This window comes from Rhinolophus sinicus, chromosome 18, assembly GCF_057876585.1.
Source record: "Rhinolophus sinicus isolate RSI-liver-muscle chromosome 18, RSI-T2T, whole genome shotgun sequence".
Taxonomy (NCBI): domain Eukaryota; kingdom Metazoa; phylum Chordata; class Mammalia; order Chiroptera; family Rhinolophidae; genus Rhinolophus; species Rhinolophus sinicus.
In genome coordinates, this window is record NC_142518.1 from 114,671,700 (window position 1) to 114,699,256 (window position 27,557).

The 27,557-nt window shown below is 44.8% G+C and overlaps 1 long non-coding RNA gene across 1 annotated transcript; it reads left to right on the top strand.

Moving 5' to 3' along the window:
- The first annotated feature begins 242 nt into the window (after positions 1 to 242).
- On the top strand, positions 243 to 26,517 carry LOC148754703 (uncharacterized). Its single transcript, XR_016019934.1, has 4 exons — positions 243 to 938; positions 11,228 to 11,342; positions 22,254 to 22,396; positions 26,118 to 26,517. It is a non-coding gene; the product is annotated as an uncharacterized LOC148754703 (long non-coding RNA).
- Positions 26,518 to 27,557: the final 1,040 nt, after the last annotated feature.

Consider the following 27,557-nt stretch of genomic DNA (forward strand, 5'->3'; position numbering starts at 1 on the left):
ACTGCTGTTCCCTGCCACCGGCCGCTGGGTGGTGCTGTGGCTCCTCCTACCCGGGCTGGAGGCGTCAGGCAGGCGGAGGCGCAGCCGCCGAACCGGGCCTGGCGCGGGGTCCGGCGGCGGCTGCTGAGCGAGCTCTTTCTAGGCCTTCTCTTTCTCCCACTTCCGCGCTGCCCGGCGTCCAGGCCCGTTCCCGCCCCCACCCCCACCCCCACTCCCACCCCCACCCCCACCCCCACCCCCACCCTAGCCGGCCCTTGCCTGCTTCCCTCCGCCTCTGGCGGTCCTTGGCTTTCCGACCTGCCAGGCCAAAGTGGGGCCAGAGGCGGGACGCCGGAGCGGCTGGGGTGGGTGGCGCCCTTTATTTTCAGCCCATCCAGGCCTCAGGCCTTCCTGGACCCCAAGGAGTAGACAGAGCTCCTGCAGCCTCCACCCTGAGCCGGGTCCAGCCAGGCCCTAACTAAAGCGAGGTCAGGGCTGCAGGGGCGGCCTTTTGATGAAAAGATGCCAGAGCCATTAAGGGGCCAATTCACCGTTTATGTTAATAGCCCTGCCTTTCCTCTTGGCCTGTGGACCATGAAACCAGTCATCTGGGACTCCTCCTTTGGTCCCTTTAAGTCCCCTACTCCTCTATAACCCAGATGTCCTATACCTCTCTGTGTATGTTCTGTATCCTCAGCTGATCCTTCCATCCTCACTGCTATTGTCTGCCCAGCTCCTCATTACCCCACAACTGGCCTCCCTGCCTCCAGCCTCCAGCCTCTTGTCCTTGCAGCCCAGACTTCCGCTCACAGTGCTAGGAGCTTCCTGGACTGGTGGCCTGGCATCCTACCCCTGGAACAGCTCCAGCTGCTTGGAAAAATCCAAAGCTGCCCTTCAAGACCCTCCACACTCTGACCTCACCATTTTGGCCTCGCCTCTACTCACATCTACAGTAAAAGGTAGGTGGCCCTGAGTAGAGAGGAGCTAGAACAGGAACTGAACACAGTGGGAGGCTCGCTGGGGCTCTGTACAGGGCTCCACCGGCATCTGTTTGAACAGCCTTAACTCACCATCACACTGTCACAAGATTGGAGAGATGCAGAGAACTCAGCACTGCCTCCCCTAGAGCACAGGAGCGCATCCACGTTGATCCCCTTTCCCCCTCCCTTTGTCTCGCCTGTCCACTGGATCTGTTCTGCTCACCTGCCATCTCTGTCCCCCTTCCCAGCCACGTGGCCCACTCCCTTATGACCCCCCTGCTGGTGCATGACGCTTTTTCTCAACAAGGATACACCACCCTTTCACAAAGTACTTGATGATATGCATGACCAGGTTTCTCCATAATATTGAGTCTCAGTTTCAGCAGTTTTTTTCTTGAGGAGACTAATAGTCACAGATGCTAAGGCTATAGATAGATAGCTCTTCGTGAGCAAAGGTTGGAGACGCCTATATTGAATTTAGCCTTGTTGAACCCAGCACACAAACATGTAAATGAACGTGGAAAAGCACAATAGTGAACAGGAAAATTGACAAAGGCAGATTTATTGGCAAACAAAGCCCTGATGGTAAATTTCAGGCTCTCCTATGCCTTTGGACTCCAGGAATCCGTGCCCAGAGTTAGAGATGGCTTATTTGTGGTCATAGAAGTGGCCTGGTGGACAAAAGAGCTTGGGATAAAAAACTTAATCATGAGAAGGGGGGGCTCAGAGGAGACAGCTCATCTTTCCTGGCTCCATGTTGAGGTAGCTTCCCCTGGGAAGTGCCAGCTTCCTGTGCCCCTAACAAGCTCTCCTGCTAAGAATATCTCCTTCCATGTGTACTACACATGTACACCCAGTGTCTTCCTGCTCCTCACAATAGCCCTGTGTGGTATGGATTCTTAGTTTGGGTTTGTGGATGAACACACTGAGGCTCAGTGAGGCCCAAAGACCCACCCTCCTTCTCCCCCCCCTAAACAGAAAACCATTAAAAACAAAACAGCGCCAAAGGCTGGGACTAGAAGCCAAGAATTCCAACTCCAAGACCAGTGCCAGCATCTTTTCACCCACAGTTTCGTGACCTGTTAAAGACCCAAAGCTAGGCCAACTGGCCCTGGCCCTGTACCCTCACTCTGTTCTCAAGAGCGAATATAAACACAGGCAGTGTGACTGAAACAGCAGAAAGGGCTTTCACCTGGCTCCAGGCTATGTTGACACCTGGCCTGGGTCTGAAGGATGGCAAGGGGAATCACTTGAGGTCTGCAGGGCCAGGAGAGCAACAGCCAGCCTTAAGCCAGACACCTTCTAAAGCTGAGGTCTCCAACCAGAGGCTTTCAGAGGTATTTTGTTTGGCTTGGCATTGTTGGTCTATGCAGTGCTTACATTTGACTTAGGTTTCCGCAATAAGATATTTAATAAGAGTGTTTACTAAAAGTTCAGTAAGAGTATAGTCATTAAGAGCATGGCTTGCATTTGTATCCTGAGTCTGCTGTTTGTGATTCTGGGAAGGTTGCTCAAACTCTCTGTGCCTCACTTTGTTCATCTGTAAGATGGAGATAAACAATAGACCTCTACCTGATAGAGTTACAATGAATATTGAGTTATGATATCTAAAGCACTTGGAATAGTGCCTGACCTACACATAGTAAGTACTGTATAGGTATTCACTATTATTATTATTGTATATAAATTGAGGAGAGTTCGCATACAATCCATATTTCTAGCTTCTTAAACATTCAGAAGGTCTGAGAGTACTGGGCCCCCATTGCCAGCTGGAACTGAATCTGTCTTCTTTAGATGAAGTGTGCTCTCTCCTAGTCAGCCTCAGCCCCACACCTCCCCATTTGGTCCTTGACACAGAAGGTAGGTATCAGTTGCCATTTATCATCTTACATGCAGCTTGCTTCATGTGTTTCCATTGTCTCTCTGGTTTCTAAAACTAGTCTCTCATCCGGCTGCTGCTTAAATGGCATAAAGATGTCACCAAGTAGGAATTCTTAGCCAACGGAGGCATCGTTAGTCACTTGGGATTAGACCCCTACCATGCCTTTGCCTGCCTTCTTCTTCTTTTTTTTTTTTTTAAATTTTATTTTATTAAATTTATTGGGGTGACAATTGTTAGTAAAATTACATAGATTTCAGGTGTACAATCCCGAAATGGCACTTAGATGCACCTGCTTGAAGGTCAAGGAAAGAAGCAAAGTGGTTAAAGGAGGCAAAATTAGGCCATGACATTCCAGAGAATTCCCTCCTACAGCCTCACAGTTGGGCTTAAAATCTGCCTCAAGGGTAGTAAGATAGACCCACACATATACCAAATTATGTATGTTCAAGAGTATTATAGCATTGTGAATAATAGAAATGATTAGAAGCAACCCAAATGTCATCAATAAAAGACTAGTTAAATAAATTTTGATACATACACACAATGGAATACTATGCAGCCATTAAAAAAACATGAAAAGCAGTGTATATGGACTACTTCCATTTCTGTGGGAGGGGAAATGGGTATATATGTATTTGTGTTTGAATAGAATATCTCTGGAAGGATATATGAATATAGCATAGGCATACAATATCTGTGGAAGGATATGTGAAGAAACTAGGGACCATGGTTGTCTCTGGGGAAAGGAATTGTGTGACTGGGGAAGGAAGGAGACATAGGTTTTTTTTCAATATATATCTTTTTACTCTTTTAAAATTTTGCATCATGAAGCTAACCAAAAGTATATCTCATTTTAAGAAATTCTGCAGTAGATACAAAAGGAAAAATACGACAAACAAAAAACTAACAACACTAACTCCAAAGTCTTTCAAGAGACAACATGAAATCACCTGCCAGTCAAGGATGGCTGCGTGGGAAACGACCTGGCACTTGTAGCACCCAAGTGCTTGTTTAGTAAGCTGCTTTGGAAAGTCATTTCCCCAGTCATCATTCCATGTCCAAGTGCACTTAAATCAGTTTCACTCTGGTCCTTCTTGCTCAGGCCACCTGCTTTACTCTGGTCAGCTTGCTTTACTGAACCTCTAAAAAAATCCTGGTTTGGGCTGCCTCCTTGGCTCCCAGAAGTGAAGCCTTCTGGGAATGGCAGCCAAAGTGAAACGGGATTTGGCAAGAGTGATGCACCCAAAGACCAGTACTTAGCCCCTCCTTCTCCAAAAGTGCTTCTCCCAGTTGTCTGGGAGGGAGCTGCAAGCAGGCAGAGCGAGCCCTTGCATCTGGGGAGGGCGCCTTCCCAAACAAGGCACACCTCCTTTACCTGACCAAAGGTCCCCAATTCAATCCAACAGAACTGTTAAACCTTTGTTTAAAAAACTCTTCAAAGCCCTGGGCCAGGTGTAAAGGTACCAAGGTGCTGTGGATGCAAGGTACAGGACACAGTGCCTGCCTTCTAGGGACACACAGTCTGTTTTCTGAAAAAGTCTGAGTTGAAAGGAATCTGGGGAAATAACTGAGATGATGGCTTTCACCCTGAATTCCAAGGGGGCCCTTGGGCTTTATAGAAGAGCTTCAGGGCTTCCGCAAACATTGGCTGCATTAGCAGATTTCGGACAGCAGCCATGAGCTGTAACCCTTCATTTCAAACCATTGATTTGATCAAAATCACCCAATAATTCTGATTGATTCACTTGATAATAAGGCAAATGACATAAATTTAAACTCAATAAACACCTTTCTATTAACAAAGCACTGCTTTTATATGTTTTATATAGTAGGATTCTGCGTAAGATTTCATTAGAAGGGGAGGGTTCTGCTGCTTGAAAAGGTTCTCCCTGTTTGACAGAGAATGGAACAGACTTAGAGAAAGGAAAGGACTTACCCAAAGTCACACAGCCTAGCAGAAGTACAGCCTGGTCCAGTACTAGGCCATGCCCACTATACATCTTAAATATTGAATACAAAATCTGAGTTAAGAATTGAGTTGGGTTAGGTGCATCCTGCCCTGTGGGATCTTAGAAGGGCTGGAATAGATAATCCCAGGATACTTTGGAGCTCAACCAGTGCAGCAAACCGCCAGTTTTTCCATCACATGACCATCTTACGGGGCCTAAGCTTTCAACAGACCCCAGGCCTAGGCTCCTTTCTGTGAGAGGCACCACCCTCCTGCTTGCTGTGTTCTCTGGGACTTGCTGGGATTCCCTCAAGCCAGGACCTGGGCTAAGAAAGCCAGAATTTATTACTCACTCAACATGGCCTGACTCCCAGAGGCTGGGTTTGAGCCTCTTGCTTGCCCTTCCTGGGGACTCACATCTCTTGCCTTGTTCCAGCTCATTCAGCCCCTCCCTCCCAGGTGTTCACCCCCTTCAACACCCGCTTGCTGGCAGACATTCCTGTGAGCCCTCCCCCTTAGTCACCACTCCCTCTGAAACCACTACTGCAGCCTCTCACCTCCTGCCTTTTATCTTGCCCCAGAAGCTGAGCCCTCTGGTCCCTTAATTGTTCAAGTTGCTCTTTTCTGAACTCACTCCAATTGAGCTCCATAAATTGAAGATAATTGGACTATCTCACTCAGGTTATGAGCCCCTGGGGCAGTGTCTTCTTGGTCTGGCACAGCCCTGCTCAGAAAGGGGGGTGGCAAGGGGAAGGGCACAGAGGAGCCAACCTAGGGGTCTGGCTCAGACCCTTGGGGAGAAGGCACAGGGTCACATACAAACATTCCTCCACCAGTTAAACTGCACCCTCGATCCCTGCTGCCTGCCCTGGTCCTCACAGGTCACACTGTGAGGAGACAGCCCTTCTCCATCAACAATGTTGAAAGCAACTCTCTGGTATATAAAGTGGTTTTTTCAATAGTGTCCAAGAAGTTCTAGGATTCTGGATAAAAGAAAGACCCTCACCTGAAACCTATGTAACTTTACCCCAATAAACAGAAACAGAAAGAGCCTCTTTGGGGACCACCTGAGTGAGTCACCAGTGAAGAGCCAGAGGCTTATGAGGGGAAACTGACTGAGGAAGAATCCCGGGCCATTTGTGGTGAACATGCTGCTTTGCACACAATAAGATCTTCCCAGGGAAGTGTATGTTGCCACCCACCTTGGACACTGCTAAGAAGGTTGACTTGGCCACATCTAAGGTACCCTGGGAGATGGGAATAATTGTTGCTCTAAGGGGTGGTGACAACAAGGAGTGAGGGGCTGAAGAAATAAGGTTTTGCTCCAAACGCAAGACTCCTTCTCTGCCCACCGTCTCATGACATTCCATTGTCCTGGTACTGCAGTGGACCAGGACATGTCCTGGAGCAGCTTTTTGGCCAATCTCCCGGGACATGGGCAATGTTGTTTCCCCACCACCACCAAACTCATGCTGCAGAGAGTTATCCCTTCTACTTCCCATTTTGTCAAAACTCCTGTCACTGTCCATCAATACTCCTGAAGGCAGTGGAGCCCACCATCACACCTTTAGGCACACAGCCTGGCACAAAGTAAATGCCTGTTGAATAAATAAGTGAATTAATAGATGCAATAATTGTGGTCTGAATTCATCCATGCTTTAGATCTCTTCAAAATCTACCTTTTTCCTTCCCTTGCGGGTCTAACATCATAGCATTCCCTCATGGGAAGTGACAATGGGAGATCATACTGTCTGTCCTCTTGCCTCCGGTTGGGACTGCATCCAAATGCCCCCAAGTAGAAGGTTTCTAAGACTTTCATAAAATGAGGCCAAAAGGGAAGCCGTTGGGCTGTAATTGGAAGAGCACTCAAACTTGGAATCAGAAGATCTGATATGAGATCTGCTCTTGTACTTACGAGCTAGAACCTAAGTTATAAGAGAGGAAATGAGGCTGGAAAGGAGGAACAGGCTTTGTGTGTCACTCCAGAGAGCCTTTGGACATCCATTCATTCCACAAAACTTTACTGAATACCTAGTATGTCCCAAGTACTGTTCTAAAGGCTGCTGGGTGAAGTAATCATTGAGGAGCAAGAGTGCAGACAGGGAGAGAAGTTAGGAGACTGCATCACTACCGTGTTTCCCCCAAAATAAGACCAGGTCTTATATTAATTTTTGCTCCAAAAGTCACATTAGGGCTTATGTTCAGGGGATGTCATCCTGAAAAATCATGCTAGGGCTTATTTTCCAGTTAGGTCTTATTTTTGTGGAAACACGGTAGTGATGAGAGATAAAAACCTGAATGGAGGCAGCAGAAATGGAGCAAATAGACACTTTGGAGACCTATTTAGGACATAGAATTGATAGGACTTGATGGTTAATCAGAGGTGGGGATTGTGGGAGAGAGGACACTCTAGATAACTACACCCAGTTTTCTGTTGTGAGCGACTGAGTGGATAATGGTGTCACCAATAAGGACGAAAAACATGGGCTCTAGTTTCATAGTTTGAGGGAAGAGGATTTAGGGAGATGATGAGCTTGGTTTGGGACACGTAAAATTGGAGAAAGAGAAGGAGGAGAGATCCAGTAGACAGTTAAATACATAGGTCTAGAGCTTAGCCAAGAGGCTTGACTGGACAGAGTTCTGGGAGTCCTCAGTATGAGGCTACCTAGGGGAAGGGTATATACTAGAGGGAAACGATGAGGGCTAAGGACAGAACATTCAAATATGCCAACATTTAAAATATGGGAAAGACTATGTCTGATGTAGCAGTGAAGACAGAAGAAGCAGTCCGAGAGGTAAGTGGTGAGCCATGCTAGAGGAAAATCATGAGAGCCAAAGGAAGTCTTCAAAAGGCAGAATTGGTTAGCACAGGTGGTGTGGAGAAGAGTTCCAATGAAAGAAAGATCTGGAAATGTCCCTATGGATTCCGCCCTGACCATTGCCCATGGAGTTAGTGGAGCAGTGGGAGCCTGGTAGCAGTAGTTTGAGCAGCAACTGAGAAGTGAGGAATGGAGACACTGAATTAGACTACTCTTTCAAGAAGCTTAGCTGAGATCAAATAAATGAAGATGGTAGATGATGGAAAGTACAAGCTCGAGAGAGAGTTTTTAGAACATGAGACACGTGTGTGTGTGTACACGTGCGTAGTCTCAGGGGAAGAAAGCAGCAGAGGTTAAAGACTCAGTAAAGGAGTCATGATAGGATCCAGAGCACACACTAATTAGCCTCGTGTAGGAAAAGGAACACTCCTCTCAGAGCAAAAAGAAAGAGGAAAGGACTCTAGGAGGTGCAAATGCGCTTATAGCTGCGGAAGGGGAGCTCACACCCATGGCCTCTATACAAAAAGGGGCAATGGTTTAGAATAGTGACCAAGGGAAATGGGAGACAGAGTTGAATAGAAATCAAAGGATCAACAGTGTTCAGAGAGCAACTAAAATTAGAAATCAGACATTTGTAGTGGTACCCATCTGACTGGCATCCCGTTTTTCTCCAGAAGATCTGGCAGAACAGAGAAGGCAGATTTTCCAGTTGATTTGTAAGGTAAGTGCAATAGACAGGCAAGAGAACTTGGGTGGTGAAGTTATACTGGTGAGAATGATCCACCATAGGAGCCAGACTATGTAGAGAAAGAAGCAAGAATGGGTGACTGCTAATAAATTAGGAGAAGATGGTGGGGTCAAGGTCTGAAGTTGTAATGAGATGAAAGAAGTACCAGAGTAGGGAAGTGCAAGATTGTAGTGGCATTCTTGGGGTGACAGAATTTAGAGGTAGCAAGATTCTGGGTGATGTCAAGGTCAGGATATGACCATAAAGTTGGTTTTCTAAAGTGTTCTGAAAGTGAAACTCATTAGAGTTGAAGATGTGAAGGATCTTTGAGGCCAGAACAGTGGTCCTCAACCCCGGCTTATAATGGAAATATTCATTGCAATCCTGGCACACTAAAATCACCTGTAAGCTTTAAAATATATGTATCGATGGTAAAGCCACATCCCTAGACATTCATATTCAATTGGTTTGAGTTGATCCGAGGCATCAGTATTTTTTAAGTTTTCCAAGGGATTGCAGATCAAGAACCACTGGGCTACAGAATTAGGTGGAATCATCCACATGAATGTTGAAATCAGCCAATGTGACAACAGGAGTTGGAATGGAGAGGAAAATATAAACCAGAAGGGATCAAAATCCTGTAAGAATGTGGGAGAATGGACTACGATGATGACGGTGGGAGGAGGATAGAGGTTGGTAATATCAGATGGAAACGGGGTTGAAGGAGGAAGGGATTTTGCCTAATAGTGGAGAACAGTGGTCTGGGAGCAGCTGCAGGTATTTAGGTGATGCTGATCCTACTTTGAGGCAATGAGCTGTTGGGATGTGGAAGAGGAAGTATTGTGCCCAGGAAGAGGCGGATTTTAGGAATTAGTGCAGGAGGTCCAGGGAGCACTCAGAGAAGAATGCTCATAGAGTGGCATTTACAGAGCATACATTGGAATCAGGGCTGCCACACTGCTCAGCTCCAGGGGTGCCATTCACATTGGGAAAGATGGGGGTGATGAAGAGGAAAGTCCAGAGCAGTGTGGGAGTGAGAGATTAAGACGATGTTTGTGACCATAGGAGATTTCAGTGCTCACTCTTCTTGCTTCCGGTGTTTCTTTGGCTTCACGAAGAACCGATTAACATACAGGTTTTGGATCCTACTCATTTCAGGTGGGTCTCTTCTTATGGCCTTCCCCTTATATTTCTAAATTCACTTTTTCTCTCAGTTTTTCTCCACCTTCTTGGCCACTTACTCCATACAATTTTCTGATGGGCCCCAGCTTGAAAGCACACTATCGGGACTTGATTTCACCATGTCACTAAGTACAGAGGGACAAAAGGAGTCCCATGGCTAAAAGAAGTCACAGCTGAAAGAAGTTTCACCTTTGGGCCCCAAACACTGCTGAATATCAGTGACAGAACACTGACTCTAGTGAAGGTTAGAAAATAGATTGCAAGCAAATGGGCATTCCCTATGTTAGTTGTGCCTAACACAAATATCTGCTCTGAGTTGGCTACTCCATGCTCTATTTTTCAAAGAAAAGGCCCATGTAATCATGACCTTCCCCCCACCCCATGCTTCACCTCATCATCAGAGCTGTTTAGTCCAGAGTGAGACCACCCAGCCCTAACTCTGGGAAGGAACAGCCAAATCATATTTTGCTTGGGGCTTGGTATGCACACATGTACCCATATCTACCCTCAGCTCCCTATAGAACTTTCCAAACCAGCCAGTCCTCACTTGGACAAGACCCTAGGGCTAGGCAGTCTTTCTCAAACCCAGGGGAGGAAAAAAAATGGGTGTGAATGGGTGTTCTCAGCATGTGATAGACTTCTAGGATGACACCCCCCCCCAATGATCCATACCTTTATATAATCCTCTCCCTTTGAGTGTGGATGGGACCATTAAATATGATGAGCTATCAATCCCATAATTATGCTACTATATTAAAAAATGGATGTTTCAGATGTAATTAAGGTCCATAATCAGTTGACTTTGAGTTAATCAAGAGGGAGATTATGCTGGGTGAATCTGACTTAATCATGTGAGTTCTTAAAAGAAACAATAACTTTTCAACAAATGGTGCTCTTGAATTTGGATATCCATAGGCAAAAAAATTTAACTTGACATAAACTTTACACCTTATATAAAAAACAACTCAAAGTGGATTGTAGATTTAAATATAAAAGGTAGAGCTATAAAACTTTTAGAGGAAAACATAGGAGAAAATCTTTGCAACCTAGGAATTGGTGAAGAGTTCTTAGATTTGACATGGAAAGCACGATCCATAAAAGAGAAAATTAATAAATTTGACTGCTTCAAAATTAAAAACTTGTGCTCTGTTATTAAAGACCTTGTTAAAAGGAAGGAAAGACAAGCTGCAAACTGGGAGAAAATCTGTGCAACCATGTATCTGATAAAAGAATCTAGAATGTACGAAGAACTCTCAAAATTCAACAGTAAAAACAAATAATCCAATTAGAAAGGAAGCAAAAGGTATGAAGGGACATTTAATTGAAGAGAATATACAGATGGTAAGTAAGCACTTGAAAAGGTGTTCAACACCATTAGCCATTAGGGAATTGCTAATTAAAGCACCTATCCAAAAGGCTAAAATAGACCCCAAAAAAGTGAGAACACCAAATGCTGGTGAAGGTGTGAAAAATTGGATCACTGACACATTGCTGGTGGGAATGTAAGATAGTACAGCCACTCTGGAAAAGACTAGAGCAGTTTCTTTAAAAACTTTATATGCACTTACCATATAATTTAGCAATTGCCATCTTATACATTTATCTTGGAAAAATGAAAACCTATGTTGACACAAAAATCTGCACACAATTGTTCATAACAGCTTTATTTGTAATAGGCAGAACTGAAAACAAGCAAAATGTCCCTCACAGGGTGAATGGTTAAACAAACCGTGGTATAATCGCACCGTGGAATACTACTCAGCAATAGAAAAGGAAAGAACTACTGATACGTGCCAAAGCTTGGACGGATCTCAAGGACATTGTGGTGAGTGAAAAAAGTGAGTCTCCAAAAGTCACACATTGCGTGTTATATAACATTCTGAAAATGACAAAATTATAGAATTGGGAAGCAGATTAGTAGTTGCCAGGGGTTAGAGACAGTGGGAGGGAAAAATGTGGGTGTGACTATAAAGGAGCAGCACAGGGGGACTTTTGAAGTGATGAAACAGTTCTGAATCTTGACTGCAGTGGTGGTTACACAAATCTGTACATGTGATAAACTGGCATAGAACATGCACACATTTTACCGACATCAATTGACTGGATTGGATATTGAACTGTAATTCTAAGGTGTAACCATTAGGGAATACTGGATAAAGGATACATGGCACCTCTCTGTACTATCTTTACAACTTCCTGTGACTCTATAATTATTTAAAAATAAAAAGTTAACCAGAGGGTAAGGGGGGTGGGGGGTGGGAGATGAGGGTAAGGGGGATCAAATATATGGTGATGGAAGGAGAACTGACTCTGGGTGGTGAACACACAACGGGATTTATAGATGATGTAATACAGAATTGTACCCCTGAAATCTATGTAATTTTACTAACAATTGTCACCCCAATAAATTTAAAAAATAAATAAATAAATAAATAAAGTTAAAAATGAGGGAGAGAGAAAGAGAGAGAGAGAGAATGTGCAAGGAAAGGGCCATGTTGCAAGGACCCAAGGGTGGCCTCTCTAGGGGCTGAGAGTAATCCCTGGCCAACAGCCAGCAAGAAAATGGGGGTTTAAGTTCTACAGTTGCAAGGAACTGAATTCTGCCAACAACCAGTGAGCTTGGTAGAGAACCCCAAGCTTCAGATGAGATAGCAGCCCTGTGAACACCTTGATTTCAACCTAATGAGACCCTGAGCAGAGGACCTAAGGACCCAGCTAAACTGTGCCTGGACTTCTGATGTATGGAAACCATGAGATAATAAATTTGTGTGGTTTTACACCACTCAGTTTGTGGTAATTTGTTACGCAGGAGTAGATAACTAAGGCACAGACCCAAGGATGACATGCCATTGAACAGCTGGGAGTTTTGCTTCCAGGGGCCACAGTGGGGGCCTACACATTGTGACAAAAGAAACCAGCAACATCAGTGGGGAGGAGCCAGCCTCGGAGTTGAAACAGATGCTCATGGTCTTTCCCCAAAAATATGGTTTTTCAGTTCAGAGGCTTGAACTCCCTCCAAACCATCACAGCTCGGCTGGCTGCTTGACCCTGCAGTCGTCTGTCGCATCCCAAATATGCTGTTCACAATCACAAATCAACTGCACACTGATGGCACTATGCACTGGCCCTGCTTCTTGCTGCAGATTTTCAGCTGCAGCTAATTCATCTTGCAGCCTTCCTGGGCCTGCCTGGGAAGGTGGCCTCGCACCCAGGGGGGCCCCAGCTGCTCGAGCAGCCCTATCCAGTTCACAGGTGGCTGCATCAGGCCAACGTGAGCCTCAAAAACTGGCCTTTCCACCCTTCCTTCTATGCCCTGGAACCAGGGCTGGCCGGACACCCAGGCTGGCTCTCAGTGAATGCCATAAAGGTCAAAGACATAGAGTAGGATTGCACAAGTGGGTGAAAGCTTTCTTTCCATCTTGATTTGTGCTGTTGCATATCATGGTCAGTGTCTTAGCCTACTCAGGCTGCCATAACAAAATACCAGCGATTGAGTGGCTTAAACAACAGAAATTGATTTTCCCACAGTTCTGGAGGCTGGGAATCCAAGATCAGGGTGCCAGCTGATTTGGTTCCCAGAAAGGGCTCTCTTTCTGGCTTGCGGACGGCTGCCTTCTCATTATGTCCCAGGGAGAGAGGGAGAGAAGGAGAGAGAAAGCTGTGGATTGGCCTAATCTAATCACAGGAGTCCTTAAAATCAGAGGACTTTCTGCAGCTGATGGCAAAAGAGGAAGGCAGAAGGAAAAGTCAAAGTTGATACACTGTTGCTAGTTTGAAGATGGAGGGGGGCACAAGGAAAAAAAGATCTCCCTCAAAGCAGTGAGCGGCGCCCCAGCTGACAGCCAGCAAGGAAATCGGGCCTTAGACCTACATCAATGAGAAGTAGATTCTGCCAACGACCCAAATCAGGGTGGAAGTGGGTTGTTACTTCAAGCCTCTGGATAAGAGCCCAGGCCAGCTGAAACCTTGATCTTGATCTTATGAGAAGGATGGGCTATCCATCCTTCTGACCCACGGAATTGTGAGTTGCTAAATAGGTGTTGTTTTAACCTGCTAAGTTTGTGTTAATGTGTTATGGCAGCCATAGAAAACTCATACAGAGGCCTTGGGATTTAGTCATATGAAGAATCACCATCCCAGGCCCTAGAAGTTTGTTGCTAAAAGCTTTATTTATTTAGATATTTATGCACGAACTTTCCCACATATTTGTTGAGCGCCTTCTATGTGCCAGACACTGTGCTAGCCTTTGAGGACACAGTAAGAAGCATAGACAGAGCTATGGCACTTGCAGCCTAGACCAGGGGCAGGAGTCTCTTCCTCTGGCCAAATCTGGAGGCATGCCTCATGACCTGTTACAGAACCCCCTTGGGCCCTCCCAGCACCTGAATGTTTGGTGCTATTCCCTAATGGTTGTGATGAGAATGGCAGAAAAGGGCACTGACAGAAAGGTACATGCTGGGAAAATCTCTCGGAGGCCCTCAGCCCGGCACTGCAATTCTGTTCCATAGCATGTAGGCATTCCTCAGGGATGCTTGTGGGGTTTTGGCATGGCTCTCAGCATCTTGGGACAGACTGAGGCCCAAACAGCTTAAATTGAAAGTTCTGCTTGGGTTTCTGAAAGAGTAAGAATGGGGGTGGAGAGGGGAGGTGACTGTTATCTAGGACCCTTTTCAAGGTCCATAGTGGGTATTTGAAAGGAGGCCCAGAGAGGGAGGCACAATGATGGTAAATGTGCTTGAAGGGTATTGGGAAAGTGGCTGGGAGCAGTGAAAAACTGGCAAGAGATGGCAGAAGTGCCCAAGGGAGATGGACAAGAGCCCAGTCTTGAGAAGCAAAAAGAATTGGAGTGGGATTCTGGGTGGAGAAGCCAGGGAGAAAGGGGCAACAGTGAAGAGAGGCCCAGGCCTGGCCAAGCTCAGGGCTTCCCTCAGCAACTGAGAGGCTGGGTGGGGCCTAGACTTTGGAGAACCAATCCTTTTTGGGCAAAGCTGGGGCCTAAGCTTTCGGGGAAGTGCCAGGGGTGGGGCTGGGGACAGCTCAGCTCTCCAGCCCCTTAGCAGCCCTTCCTGACTCTCGGGTAATCTGTTTATGTGTTTATTTGCAAGATTGGTTTCTGCTTCAGTGAGGGGGAGCTTGGCTCTCTGCCCTCAGGCCCCCAGTTCTCAGTTAAACTTCCCTACAGGGCGAGATTCCTGCTCCCTGCCCCATTTGGCTGACTTTCCCCTGCCCTCTCTGTTCCTTTGGCCCCTCACTGGTAGACAAGGAAGCTCTAGGGGACTGGTCCTCCGAGACTGGCCAGGGTCCTGGTTCCCTACAGGCCCAGACATCTGGGGTGGGGGCAGGGTGGGTCTGGGCAGGAGCTCAGGCTCCATAGGAACCTGAGAAAATCAAACTGAAATGCTGCCCAGGGAAATCTGCAGTTGTCCAACAAGAGTTTCACTTTAATACATGTGGTAATTTTTTTGTTGTGCTTATTCAGACTGCAGCAGCTGCAGAGGGAGAGGCCCTGTGAGGGGGGCAATGAGACTGGAGTGGGGGTGGCAGGGTGGGGAGAAGGTAAAGGCTGGGTTGCCACTGAAGGCCAGAGCCCAGTGTGGGGAAAGGGGAGAGGTGCAGGCAGTTGGGGTTTAAGAGAGGAAATCCTCAGGAATCCAGGACCTTGTCTGAAAGACGAGAGGGAGGGGAGGTGCAGTGGCAGCTAAGAGGTGGGGTAAGGACCTGATTGGGGTGGCACATCGTGTGGATGATAGAGGGGGGCAGAGGAGGGAGGGCCTGAGAGAACAACTCTTACTGTTGATGGATATTGTCTATTATCATAACTCAGCACGTGAAGTATTTTTTTTATTGCAAAGCTGGAGAGATAAAATTCTGGAAGGTCATTCCCAAGGATAGGAAAGAGGCACCTGAATGAATCATCAGAGAAACCCTGGGGAAGTGGGTGGAGTTCGTAACCTGAACTGGAAAAGGCCTGATGATTCATTGGGCTCCAGACCTGCCAATCCTCTGTCCTCTGCCAATAGACTGAGAACTGGAGGCATTCCTCAGACAAGACGCTGGAACTCAGTGAGTGCTGGAATAGAGGGAGGGGAGTGAGTTTTGAAAGAGAAGTCAGGGAAGCTGCTTCTGTCTCCCACCTTTGAAGGGGGGTACCACCTGAGTCATAGAACTAGAAATGACTTGGTGGTCATCTGACCCAACGTCTTCATTTTACACTTAAGGAACTGGAGCTCAGAGAAGGAAAGTGATTTCTCCACGATCACAAAGTTGTGTTAGTGAACTAGGCAGATGAACAGGCTTTAGAAAGACGTCACATAGGCTACGAGAGAAAACAGCCTCACAGAGCCTAGATAGAGTCTGCAAATTCTTGGTGCCACTTAACTACTCCTGTGCCTACGGTGGACGTTGCTAATTGGTCACTGCACCCCAACTTCAATGCTGAATCTACAGCAACTGAGTGAGTAGGAAACTGCTACCAGTGGATCAGCATTGACAGGCAATTGAAAGCAATGTCAGGCCTAAAATAAAGAGCTGTGTCACAAAAGGGTAGAAGTAGTCCTAATGTTTTGTTGGTTAGATGTCATCATCTAAAGCTCTTTTGGTAGCAAGCAACAGAAGGAAGAGTTGCCCTCAAGAAAGGCAGGAACCGAACAGCTTTGTAGACTTAAACAGTAGTTTAAGTGTCCTTAACTCATTGTTGAGTAGTCTACTTAACTACTTGACCCTTCCTCATTAGAGCACTACCATTTGTGTGAATCAGCTCCAATGACCAGCTTCCATGCCTTGTGTCTCCCATTACCAGTTTCAAATTCCCCAGAGAGTGAAGTTGATTGGACAAACTTGGAAGAGATTTTTAAACCCTGAAACAGTAAGTGATGGAGGGAGGAGAGAGTCCTATAGCATACGGCAGACGTGACCATTGGGTCTGTGCATTGGGGCATTCCCAGAGATGCTTTCAGCTACAGTTGATAGAAAACACCTTAAAAAGTAATTTAAGCTAAGAGGGAAATTCATTGTCTTGTTAATTTGATGCCCAGAGCCATGGAGTTCTGGGATTGATTGGTTCATTCATCATCAAGAACCCAGCATACTTCCATCTGTTTGCAGAAATAGCTAGTGGATAGACCATCAACTGACTGTCACAGGGGTGTGGTTGTGAGCCAAACCACCACCCCAAGTGATGTCTAGCCCAGACATGCCTCAGGAAAACCAAAAAGGACCAAGAAAAACAGGCTGGGATTAAGGTGGGCCTTTCAAAGACCAGAGCCATAGAGACCTCTAAGAGGAGTTATAGAAACACCTGCGAGGCCTCCTGAAGAGCAGCAAAGTCCTTTCTAGGGCTAGATGAGGAAGTTTCTTCCTGACTCATGGGCCCAGGAACCACGGTACTTCTCTGAGGGTAAGTACAGAAATTCCCAGGACCAGGAAGTAATTGGAAATGTTCCTCACCTCACCACCCCCACCAAAGCTAAATTAATAAAGCAGGTTCTGGAAAGGACAGAGAATCCCACCAGCCCTAACGGTGGCACCAACTCAGGCAATAAGTCTGAGTAGCGGTAGTTGAGCATCCAACTGAGACAAGATTTAGGCCAAGAATAGGAATGGGGATTGAGTGCCCTGTAAACTGTGCCAGCCAAGCTCATCAGTCGAAAGATCTGAGTTCCATTAGGAAAAGGAATTGGTCTTCTGCAAACTGATTATTTCTAGTTTTGTAATTTAAAAGAAAAAAAATTGTGTTCTCCTTAGCCTCTGAGAAAAGTTCCTTTTGAAAACTCCCATCTTGTCTCAGATTGGTTCAAGCAAAAAGGCTTTTGGCCACATGGATGGGTCAAGATAGTTAGGAAGATTACCAAGCTCCCAGAATGGAGGAGTGCAGGCAGTTGTGATAGACCATTTGAAGTCTTGGGATGAACAGATGAAAGCAAGGTAGACAGGGAGGTTGCATTTCTGTGAGACTTGAAGTTCCTTCCCAGACTTTTCTCTCATGAAGAGGAGTTGCAGCTGACTGTTGTCTATAAATAGGGCACCATTTGAGGACTTTGGGGCTGAAGGCAAGATGGAGCTGGTGAGGATTCAGGTTGGGGCCCTTTGCAGGAAAGACTACCCTTGGGGAAATTCAATCAATTCGTCAATTCTCTCTCTCTCTGTCTCTCTCTCTCTCTCTCTGTCTCTCTGTCTCTCTCTCTGTCTCTCTGTCTCTCTCTCTGTCTCTCTGTCTCTGTCTCTCTCTCTCTCTGTCTCTCTCTCTGTCTCTCTGTCTCTCTCTCTCTCTGTCTCTGTCTCTGTCTCTCTCTGTCTCTCTCTCTGTCTCTCTCTGTCTCTCTCTCTGTCTCTCTCTCTGTCTCTCTGTCTCTGTCTCTCTCTCTCTGTTTCTCTCTCTCTCTCACACACACACACACCTTTGCCTCTGCCTTGAATGTGAAATTATGCGTGTTACCTAACCTCAGTGAGCCCCAATTTCCACATTTTAAGATGGAGATACGAGATAGGGATTCTGTGAGGAGTAAATGAGATAATAAAGTATTTAACATTCTTGGCCCAGAGCAGGTGGTCAAAGAGAAAATAAAGTCAATAAAGCATAGTTTCTTTTTTTCTTACTTCAATGTGTGAGTGTGTGTGTGTGTGTCTTTGTGCCTGACACTGGACACTCTGTTAGGGGCTGGGTATTCAGACATGAAATTACACAGTCCCTGCCCTCAAGTATCTTGCAGTCTAGAAAAGATAATACTTAAGGAAACATCATTTACAATGAAGCCTCTAACAAAAGTGTATGAGGTGTGATCAAAACATACGGTGAATGTTTAAATTAAAAAAAAATTATTACAGTAAAAGACCCATCGCCATTAATCCCCCTCAAAATACTCCCCCACACTTCAAACACACTTATCCCATCGTTCTGGCCACTTTCTGAAGCAGTTCTGGAAGCCTCTTTCCTGAGTGTCTTTACTTCATCCTCCATCATGACAACACTCTGTGTCACACATCACTTCTGGTACGGCCATTTCTGTCAATGAAAAACATTACAGTGTGTCCTCATCCACCTTATTCACCGGATCTGGCACCATGCAACTTCTGGCTCTTCCCCAAAGTCAAAATGACCATGAAAGATAAATGTTTTGAATTGATTCAGGACATTGAGGCAGCCATAACCCCATAACTAAAGACACTCATGAAAGAGGACTTCCAGAACTGCTTCAGAAAGTGGCGAGAACGATGGGATAAGTGTGTTTGAAGCGAGGGGGAGTTATTTTGAGAGGGATTAATGGAAATGTGTCTTTTACTGTAATTTTTTCATTTTAATTTAAACTTTCATTGTATTTTTTTAAATCATACCTCATACATGGGCTCAGTGGGAATGTGGGGGAAGTGAGACCAAGGTCTACCTGAGGAACTCAGGGAGGGCTTCACATGGGAGACAGCATTTAATCTGTGATCGGAAGGATGAGTAGGAATTTGCTCAGTGAACAAGTATGGGGACAGTCTTCAAGGCAGAGGAAACAGTACGTACATAGCACAGATGTATGAGAGAGGATACCTAACTCAATATTCCTGGGGCAATACCTGTTACCATATCAGACAAAGAAGGTAAGTTTAATCCTACAATTTGAGGCATGTTACTGAAGGTTTTTGAGCAAGAAACTGGCTTATCACATTAGCAGTGATATTTAGGATGATTTGGAAGGATGGTGAAAAAGATAGGCAGGGGTTAGATGCAAGCCTACAATTTGGGGCAAAATGGGACCATAAGTGGAGTGTTGGAAGAAGAGGAGGTGAATTGGAGGCTTCCTGAGCAAACAGATGACTAGGAGGTGGCAAATGAGGGAGAAAAGGAGTCTAGTATTTTTCTGGTGTTTGGTAGATTATGACAGAAATCTGAACTGGAGATGGAGATTTAGAAAATAGCAATTGTTAAGAGGAGAAGAGGAACAGCAACATTAAAAGGTGGAGTTTGTCGAATCACTATGTTGCACACCTGAAACTAATATACTATTTTATTCTAACTATATTTTAATGCAACTTTTTAAAAAAGTGAACAAAAGCCCTTGGAAGACATTTTGGTAGTTCTTTAAAAGGTTAAATGTAGAGTTATCATTTGACCCAATAATTCTGCTCCTGGGTATATACTGAAGAGAAATGAAAACATGTCCACACTAAAAGTTGTACATAAGTGGATGAATGGATAAACAAATTGTGGTATATGCATACAATGGAATATTATTCAACCATAAAAGGGAATGAAGTTCTGACACATGCCACAATATGAGTGTACTTTGACAATTATGCGAAGTGAAAGAAGCCAGACACAAAAAGCCACATATTGTATAATTCCATTTCTATGAAATGTCTAGAATAGGCAAATCCAGAGTGACAGAAAGTAGATTAGTGGTTGCCTAGGGCTGGTGAGGATTGAGAAATTGGGGGGTGATGGCTAAGGTGTACAAGGTTTCTTCTGGGCAGAGGAAGAATGGCCCTCAGAGGCAACTGTAAAGGAAAAGTCCCAGAGATAGGGTAACCCAGAGCAAGAACTAGGGCAGATACATGTAAAATAGGAGCAGATCAGGAGAGTATTCCAAAACAAGGGTCCATTCTGCCATGGGCAAGCCAGGAAAGAATAGGACCGCCTTTCTTCTTTCCTCCTCTGTTTTTTTCTTCTGCCTGTGTAAAGAGACATCTCTGCTGTGGTCCTTAGTAGGCAGGAGGGTCTGAACGCTATCATAATCAGGCCCTAGGACCTATACTTATGCAAAATCCTGGGAGTATATGAACACAACAGAAGCTTGTTTAGACAAAGGCTGGGCCAAACAAGAGGAGGGGGCAAAATCCTTACTAATGAGAAATCTTAGGATAATCATCCAGTCTCTTCCAGATGACCAGTTTTTTCCTGGAAGGAATAGGAATTTTGTCAGCTGCTGCTCCTGCCGAGCTAAACGTCACTGGGACATGGTATGATGAAGTAGAATGGCCCTTGAATAGCCTTTGCTTTGGCAAAGTTCTCATCAAAGTGTACTGAATAAGTTGTTTTCTATGCAAGAGTCTACCTAAAGTGTTTTAACCAACTGGATTGTTTGCCTTCACAATCCAAATCCATGAAGGGCATGTTTACACTGGACCATGAGTACTGCCAGTGAAAAGGTCACTTGTCGTTTGTTTCTGTATGCCCAGCCTTCCACAGGGGACCTGATACAATATAGGTGCTTAGTAAGGATTCCTTCACTGACCAATCAATTGGCTGAATAAATGAGTGAAGCAAATGGACATACATTAACCAAACAGCAGCATGTGCAAAGGTTGAAAGATAGGGGAAATTAAATTCCTGTGCTAGAGGAGTAAGGAAGTGAGAGAAGATAATCAAACTTCCAGGTTTAGTTGAGGGGAGCCTAGTTTGCCAGTTCAGACAAAGTAAGGAAAATTCCTGAGTGGAGCTCACATAATCTGAGAAAGTAGGCAGTGGTGGACCTGGGGGAAGCGAAGAGGCATGCCACACGCACTCCAATTCCAACCTTTGGAAACACTGTGCCAAACAAACAAATCTGCGTGCCCAATTTGGCCTAAGGACCTTGCTTGATTACCTTTAGGAAGGCTTCTTAAGAGGAGGTGGTCTCAGAGATGTTTGAATGAAGGAAGAAAGAAAACTTATAAGTTGTATGAAGTGTGCATTCCAGGGTCAAGTTGGGCAGATTGCTCAGAGGATGGGGACTGTGAGTTAGGGACACTGAAAGGCCAGCCAACAGAGAAAGACAAGACTGGAGAAATGAGGTTACTTGGAGCTGTCAGGTAGGAGACAAAGTCCCAGTAAGAGGACCATGACAAGCCACCCCAGGAGAAATAGACAGAGTTTGTCATTCCTTACACTGGGCTCTCATAGCACTTACAGCATGTCACAATTATTTGCTGAGGTGTTTGTCTTACCACCAGACCGAACACATGGCCCTCGTCTGATTGTTCTGAGCATGCGCCCCAATGCCTGGCAATGCTTGTTAGACGGAATGATGGGTAGATGAATGGATGACTGAATGAGAAGAAGAGGTGTATTTAAGGTGATAGACAATTTAGGAAACCATCCAAAAGAAAAAAAAGCTCTATGTGTAACAAGGGTTATTGCAGCATTATCTATAATAGTGAAAAATTGGAAATATTTAAGTGACAGTACATCCACTCAATGGAATATTATGTAGCCATTAAAATGATAATCATGAAGACGCTGTTGCAGCACAGCAAATGATTATGATATAATTCTAAGTAACACAAGCAGAATATGAAATTGCATCTAAGCTATTGTTACAAGTATGTAAAAATGATGTATGCATATGGCTGAGCCATGGAGAGGGGAACATAAAAGATGGACACATGTCTTATTAGGGAGACCACTTCATGGACGGTGTAGATGCCTGACCGCTGTAGTGTACACTTGAAGCTGAAGTAGAATACTATTGAATGTCAACTACAATTAAATACATAGTCACAGGATGTGGAGTACAGCATAGGGAATAGAGTCAGTGGTACTGTAACAGCTATATACCATGTCAGAGGGGTAGTAGATTGGGGGAGGAAGGTTATCACTGTGAGGGGTGTAAATGTCTATTACATTGTTTTGTACACCTGAAACTAATACAAATAATAATATCAAGTTTAAAAAAACAATGAAAACACATGACTCATCGGGGTGGCAGGATTATCAGTGAACTGTTTTGTTTTTTTTCTTTCAATTTATGTTGATGTCATTTATGTCATTAATAAGGAAAAAAATAAAGTTGATAGGTGGGAGACAAAGTGAACCACGACCTTGAAAATGTGCCAAGATGGGAATCCCCACAAAATGATGGTGCTGAAGTGAGAGAAAGCTGACGCTGAGGCTGAGGCTGCTGGCATGGCAAACAAGGGGTAAGTTGGAGAGACGTGTGTGCTTATTGTCTGCTTGCTCCCACTTCTGCAAATCTGTCACCTGGCCAGGCTGTACCTGTGCTGAAATGAAGAGAGTAGAGAATTTGAAGTCGGAAGACCAAAGTTCTGCTGCTTGCTAACTCTGATCTTTTGGGTAAGTTTATTAATGTCTTTGGGTCTCAGTTTGATAATCTGCAAAATGGAGCTAACAATCATTCATTTACAGGGTTGTTGTGCAGATTAAGTGGAAGAGAATGCATATGAAAGCACTTTGTAAATGACAAAGCCTACACAGCTATAAATAGTTATTATTACCGTAATCATCATCATTATAGTTATTATGTTTCCCAACTTGGCCAGAAATTCCACCCATTAGAGATTTATTTCAATAACAAGCAAACACTTCTGGAAGAATTTGAAGGAGGAACTAGCGGTCATTCAAGAATCAATATAGCCTAGTCCAGTAGTTCTCAACTCTGGCTGCTATTAGAATCACCTGGGGAGATTTTTAAAATTAATGCCAATTAAGGCAGAATCTTTGGATTATTTCTTAAAACTCATAATTTGTGACTGGGATTGAGATGCACTGGCAAATGGGCCCTGAAGTCAGGCAGCCCTGATTTCAAATTCCAGATTGAATTTTGTGTTCTCCACTTGCTGTGTGTGACCTTGAGTAGTTATGTAATGTCTCCAGGCCTCACTTCCCTTATCTTTGAAATGGAAACAATGTTACCTACCTCATATGGCTGTGCTGAGGATTAAATGAGTTAATCTATGTGAACCTCTTTAGCACAATGCCTGGAAAACGATAAGTGCTATGAGGAATTAGCTAGTTTAGGCTGCACTCCAGCCTCATTCTGAGGGACAAATCTTGACCTTAGCAGGGGAAGAGAAGATGTAACATGGAGTCTGCTTTATCACCAGTCTTGCTCTGACTTTCTAACACCAGGCTCCCAGTGGTTGGTCTCTTTGCTCATACGTTCTAACACCTTGAGTTTGGGTTCCGGACATATGACTTTCACAACTGGCCCTCTTTAATGAAAAATGGCTTCCCTTAGAGATCTCATATGCCCATTTCTCTCTTCAACACCCAGGCATACTGTTTGCTATAGACTAATTTTGGGTGCTGCTTTAATAACAAGCAACCAAGCTTGTCAGTTAGGCCAGATCCCACCTGCCCACTTTCACCTAAGCCTTGCCCAGTCATGTCCTGCCCAACCAAAATCTTGCTTCTGAAGCATTTCAGAAAAAAAAATGCCCACTAGATTTATACACTCTCTTTCTTTCTGGAGCAAAGAACACAGATCAGTGACCCCAGACTTCTCATCTAATGGGCAGGTGAGAAGGTAGTAGAAAGAGGCTGGGCATCTATGTTCACTGTGTATAATCTACATTGGTGACAGAGCATCTACAATAACTGAAAATGCCTGTACATGTTTTGTACTCTGTATTAGTTTCCTGTGGCTACTGTAACAAATTATCACACAGTTGGTGACTAAAAACAACACACATTTATTTTTTCACAGTTCTGAAGGTCAGAAGTCCAAAATCAGTCTCCCTGGGCCAAAATCAAGGTGTCAGTAGGGTCATGGTCTCTCTAGAGGCTCTAGGGGAGAATCCAGTCCTTTGCTCTTGCAGCTTCTGGTGGCTGCTAGCATTGCTTGGCTTGTGGCTGCATCACTCCAATCTCTGCCTTGTGGTCACATTGCCTCGTCAATGTTCTCTCTGACTCCCTCTTATAAGGACAGTGTAATTTCATTTAGGGCCCACCAAGATAATCCAGGATAATCTCCCTATCTCAAGATCCTTAATTTAATCAGATTCGCAATGTCGTTTTCTGCCATATAAGACAGTATTCATACGTTCAGGGGATACAGATGTGGATATCTGTTAGGGGCCCTTATTCAGCCTACCACACACTGCAAGGTGTTTTCTCCTTTAATTCCCCTGAAGCCCTCTGCCTTGTTACCTCCTGCCTAAGAAATGAGGCCATTCAAGCTTCACGGATTTTGTTGTGTCTCTTCTGATTGTGTTTATAGTCTTTTGTGGTCTGTTATTCATTTGAATTGCCATTGCAGGACCCTGCACACCAATGGCCTGGGAATACTGGCATTCTTACGAGAGATTCCCTTTGTTTGGCTGTATGGATCTCAGCCTCATTGGGCAGGCCTTTGAAGGGGCTGAATGGTTTGTTTCTCTGGAGACTGGACAATTACTGGCCTGGAGCTTTTTGTTCTGGCTTGAGCCCCATGCCCTACCTTTTTCATTCAGCCCCTTCCTGTTAGCACGCACTCCTTAGGCATAGCCTAATAGCTTACTCTGTGCCATGAATTAAAGGTGCTGTGCTGATAGATATATACGCATAGACGTAGAGATAGACATAGACATAGATGTATAAATAATAACAGGGGAGAAAGACTCATAAGCACGATTCCAATGCAGTATGCTGAGTGTGATACTGGGAATCCTAAGATGTTTGACCCCCCCAGAGGAGGGGCCCCTGACCCAGATGTTCAGGTGGTCAGGAATGGCTGAGCTGCTTAGATAGAATCACTACCTCATTTGCCCTGATTCTCCCTGCCCCAAGATGCTCCAGGGCAGTTAGTACACTTGAATCGGAGGCCTGGCTTTCTCATTAGATTGCTGCATGATTTGCCAGGTTACTGTATCTTCTGAGCCTCAGTTTCCTTTTATGCTAAAATTGAGAAGGGAGCATTTAATCCTAATAGTTATAATCCTTGTGAGGATTCAGTGGACAGTGTTCATAAAACATAAAGTACCATAACCTGTTCTAGTTATTCTTAGTTAACTATTCACTCAGTCTGTTCCTTCCTTGCCCACTCGCCAGCTTCCTGCAGGCTATTTCATGCTCATCTTTTGTTTTAGCTAATTCAATCCTGATTCTTTTACTGTTTCCTGACTCATTTCTTGCTCTACACACACCAGGGAACAATTTGTTTCTCACCTATTGTTCTGCTTCCAGTCAATCTCTTGCCAGTTATACATTAACATTTGCAAACAACCACACTTGTAGAGAAGCACTACTTCCAAGAGGGTTGTTTATCAGCCTTCTAAACTTATGCCCAGTTGGGGTGAAATTTCTCTATTGAGTTCCAGCCACTCATGCAGTAAAATGATATTTATTGAGCACCTGCTATGTACCAAGTACTGTGTTGAGCACTAGGGGTACGGTGAGAATAAGACAGCCTAGTCTCTGGCTTCAGGGAGCTCATAGGCTTGTGGAGAAGTCATATTCAAGTTTAGTGTTCAGGTACCATCAGAAGAAAGCACAAAGCTTTGTGGGAACAAATGAAGGGGCAGCCCTCCCTTGATCACACATACTCAATGGGTAGGTGTAGTCAAGAGAGGCCCCCCCAAGGGGATGATACTCTTGAGGGGGTGATGTCTAAGCTGAGTCCTAAAGGATGAGTAGGAATTAGGGGAGATGGGGAAAGAATTTGCCTTGCCTGTAACAGAGGGAATGGCATCTATTCTGGAGGAATTGAAAGAAAAGTAGTGTGGCTGGAGTGTGAGGAGGGAGCAGGTGGGTGGTGACCAATGGAGGACGAGGCGGGTCAGAGAGGCAGCTGCCTGAGTGTACTGGGCCATATTTAAAGTCATGTTTTGACTTTAATTCCAGGCAAATGGGAAGCCGCTGAAGAGTTTTCAAGAGTTACATATCTTATCTGCATTTTAAAAATTTCTTCTCACTGTTTCATAGGGAACAGATTGGACGGAAGCAAGAATTGGATGCAAGGAGACCAGTTGGGAGGCCCGTGCAGGGATCCAGATGAGAGAAAATGGTGACTCAGATTGTTGGCATCCGGGATGGAGCAAGTTAGAGCAATGCAAGAGACATTTAGGTGGTAGGATCAACAGGATTTGCTTGGTGATTGATCAGATGTGGGGGCTAAGGAGCAGGAAGGAGTCAGAGTTCCCAGATTTCTAGTCACCTCGGTGGACAGCAATGCCTTGCGCAAGGATAGAGAGCACTGGAGGAGGGGCAGGGGCAGGGTGTAAGAAAATAGTTAATTGAGTTTTGACATGTTGATTTTAAAGTGTCTGCAAAACATCCGAACAGATTTCTGGATCTTAAGTGCAAGACTTAAGAATAGATGGGAGGGAGGGAAGCAGAGGGGAAAGGAGAGAGGGAGGGAGAGTGGGAGGGAGGGAGGGAGGGAGAATGAATGAGAATCAACTGAATAGGGTTAATAATTGAAGCCCTGTAGGTCAATGGGATGACCCAAGGAGAGCATCTAGAGAGAAATGTGGAAAAGGACTAAGGGCAGAGCCTCGAGGAACCCCAGTCTTTAAGGAATGAGACAAGAAATAGGAACACAAATTCTGCCTCATAGTAAACACATAGTAAATGTTGCAGAATGAATGAACGGAGACTGAGAATAGGCTACAGATAATTAACCCTCTTTGGAATGGGGAGAAAAAGAGAGACAAGCTTCAGAAAGAAGGTCAGACTGGAGCTAAATCGTGATACATGACTAGGAGTTCACCAGGAAGACAAGGGATGAAAGTTTCATTTCAAGAATAAAGAGCATATTCAAAGGTACAAAAACATAAAAAAGTCATGGCCCTTGCACATGGATTCCTCCAGATCCCACCTGTGTCTTTTTCCTCTCATGATCTAGCTGTGTATCTTTAATAAATCCCTGTAAGAAATCTTAGCCATGAGTATGAAAAAAACAAAAGTCAGTTTACTATACAGGTGTCTTAGTGTCCTGTTAGACCTGTGTTCAAGATCTCTCCATAAGCAAGGAGGCCTAGATTCAGGGTGGTAAATACATTTCATGCCGCACTCCGACTGAATGGTAGGGATTGCTTAGAGTGATGTGCTGAGGAGTCTGAATCTGCAGCTGGACTCAGTGGTACAGTGCTATGAGTGATTAGCAATGTTTGCCATGGATGAAGGAGAAAGGAGTTGTAGCATGTGTGCTTTGTGTTTGTCACTTTTTGCTTTTACCTCTCCCTCACCATCTGAATCCCTGGGTGTAAGGCTGGAACCTCATGAATCGTAAATTGGCAACTAATCGTGAATTAGCCACTTTCCGCTCCTAAAGGATAATGTCTTAATGAGAGAATGAATATTTGCTGAGAACTTATCCCCTGATCAGACATTGACTAAATATATACTATATGCCAAGAACTA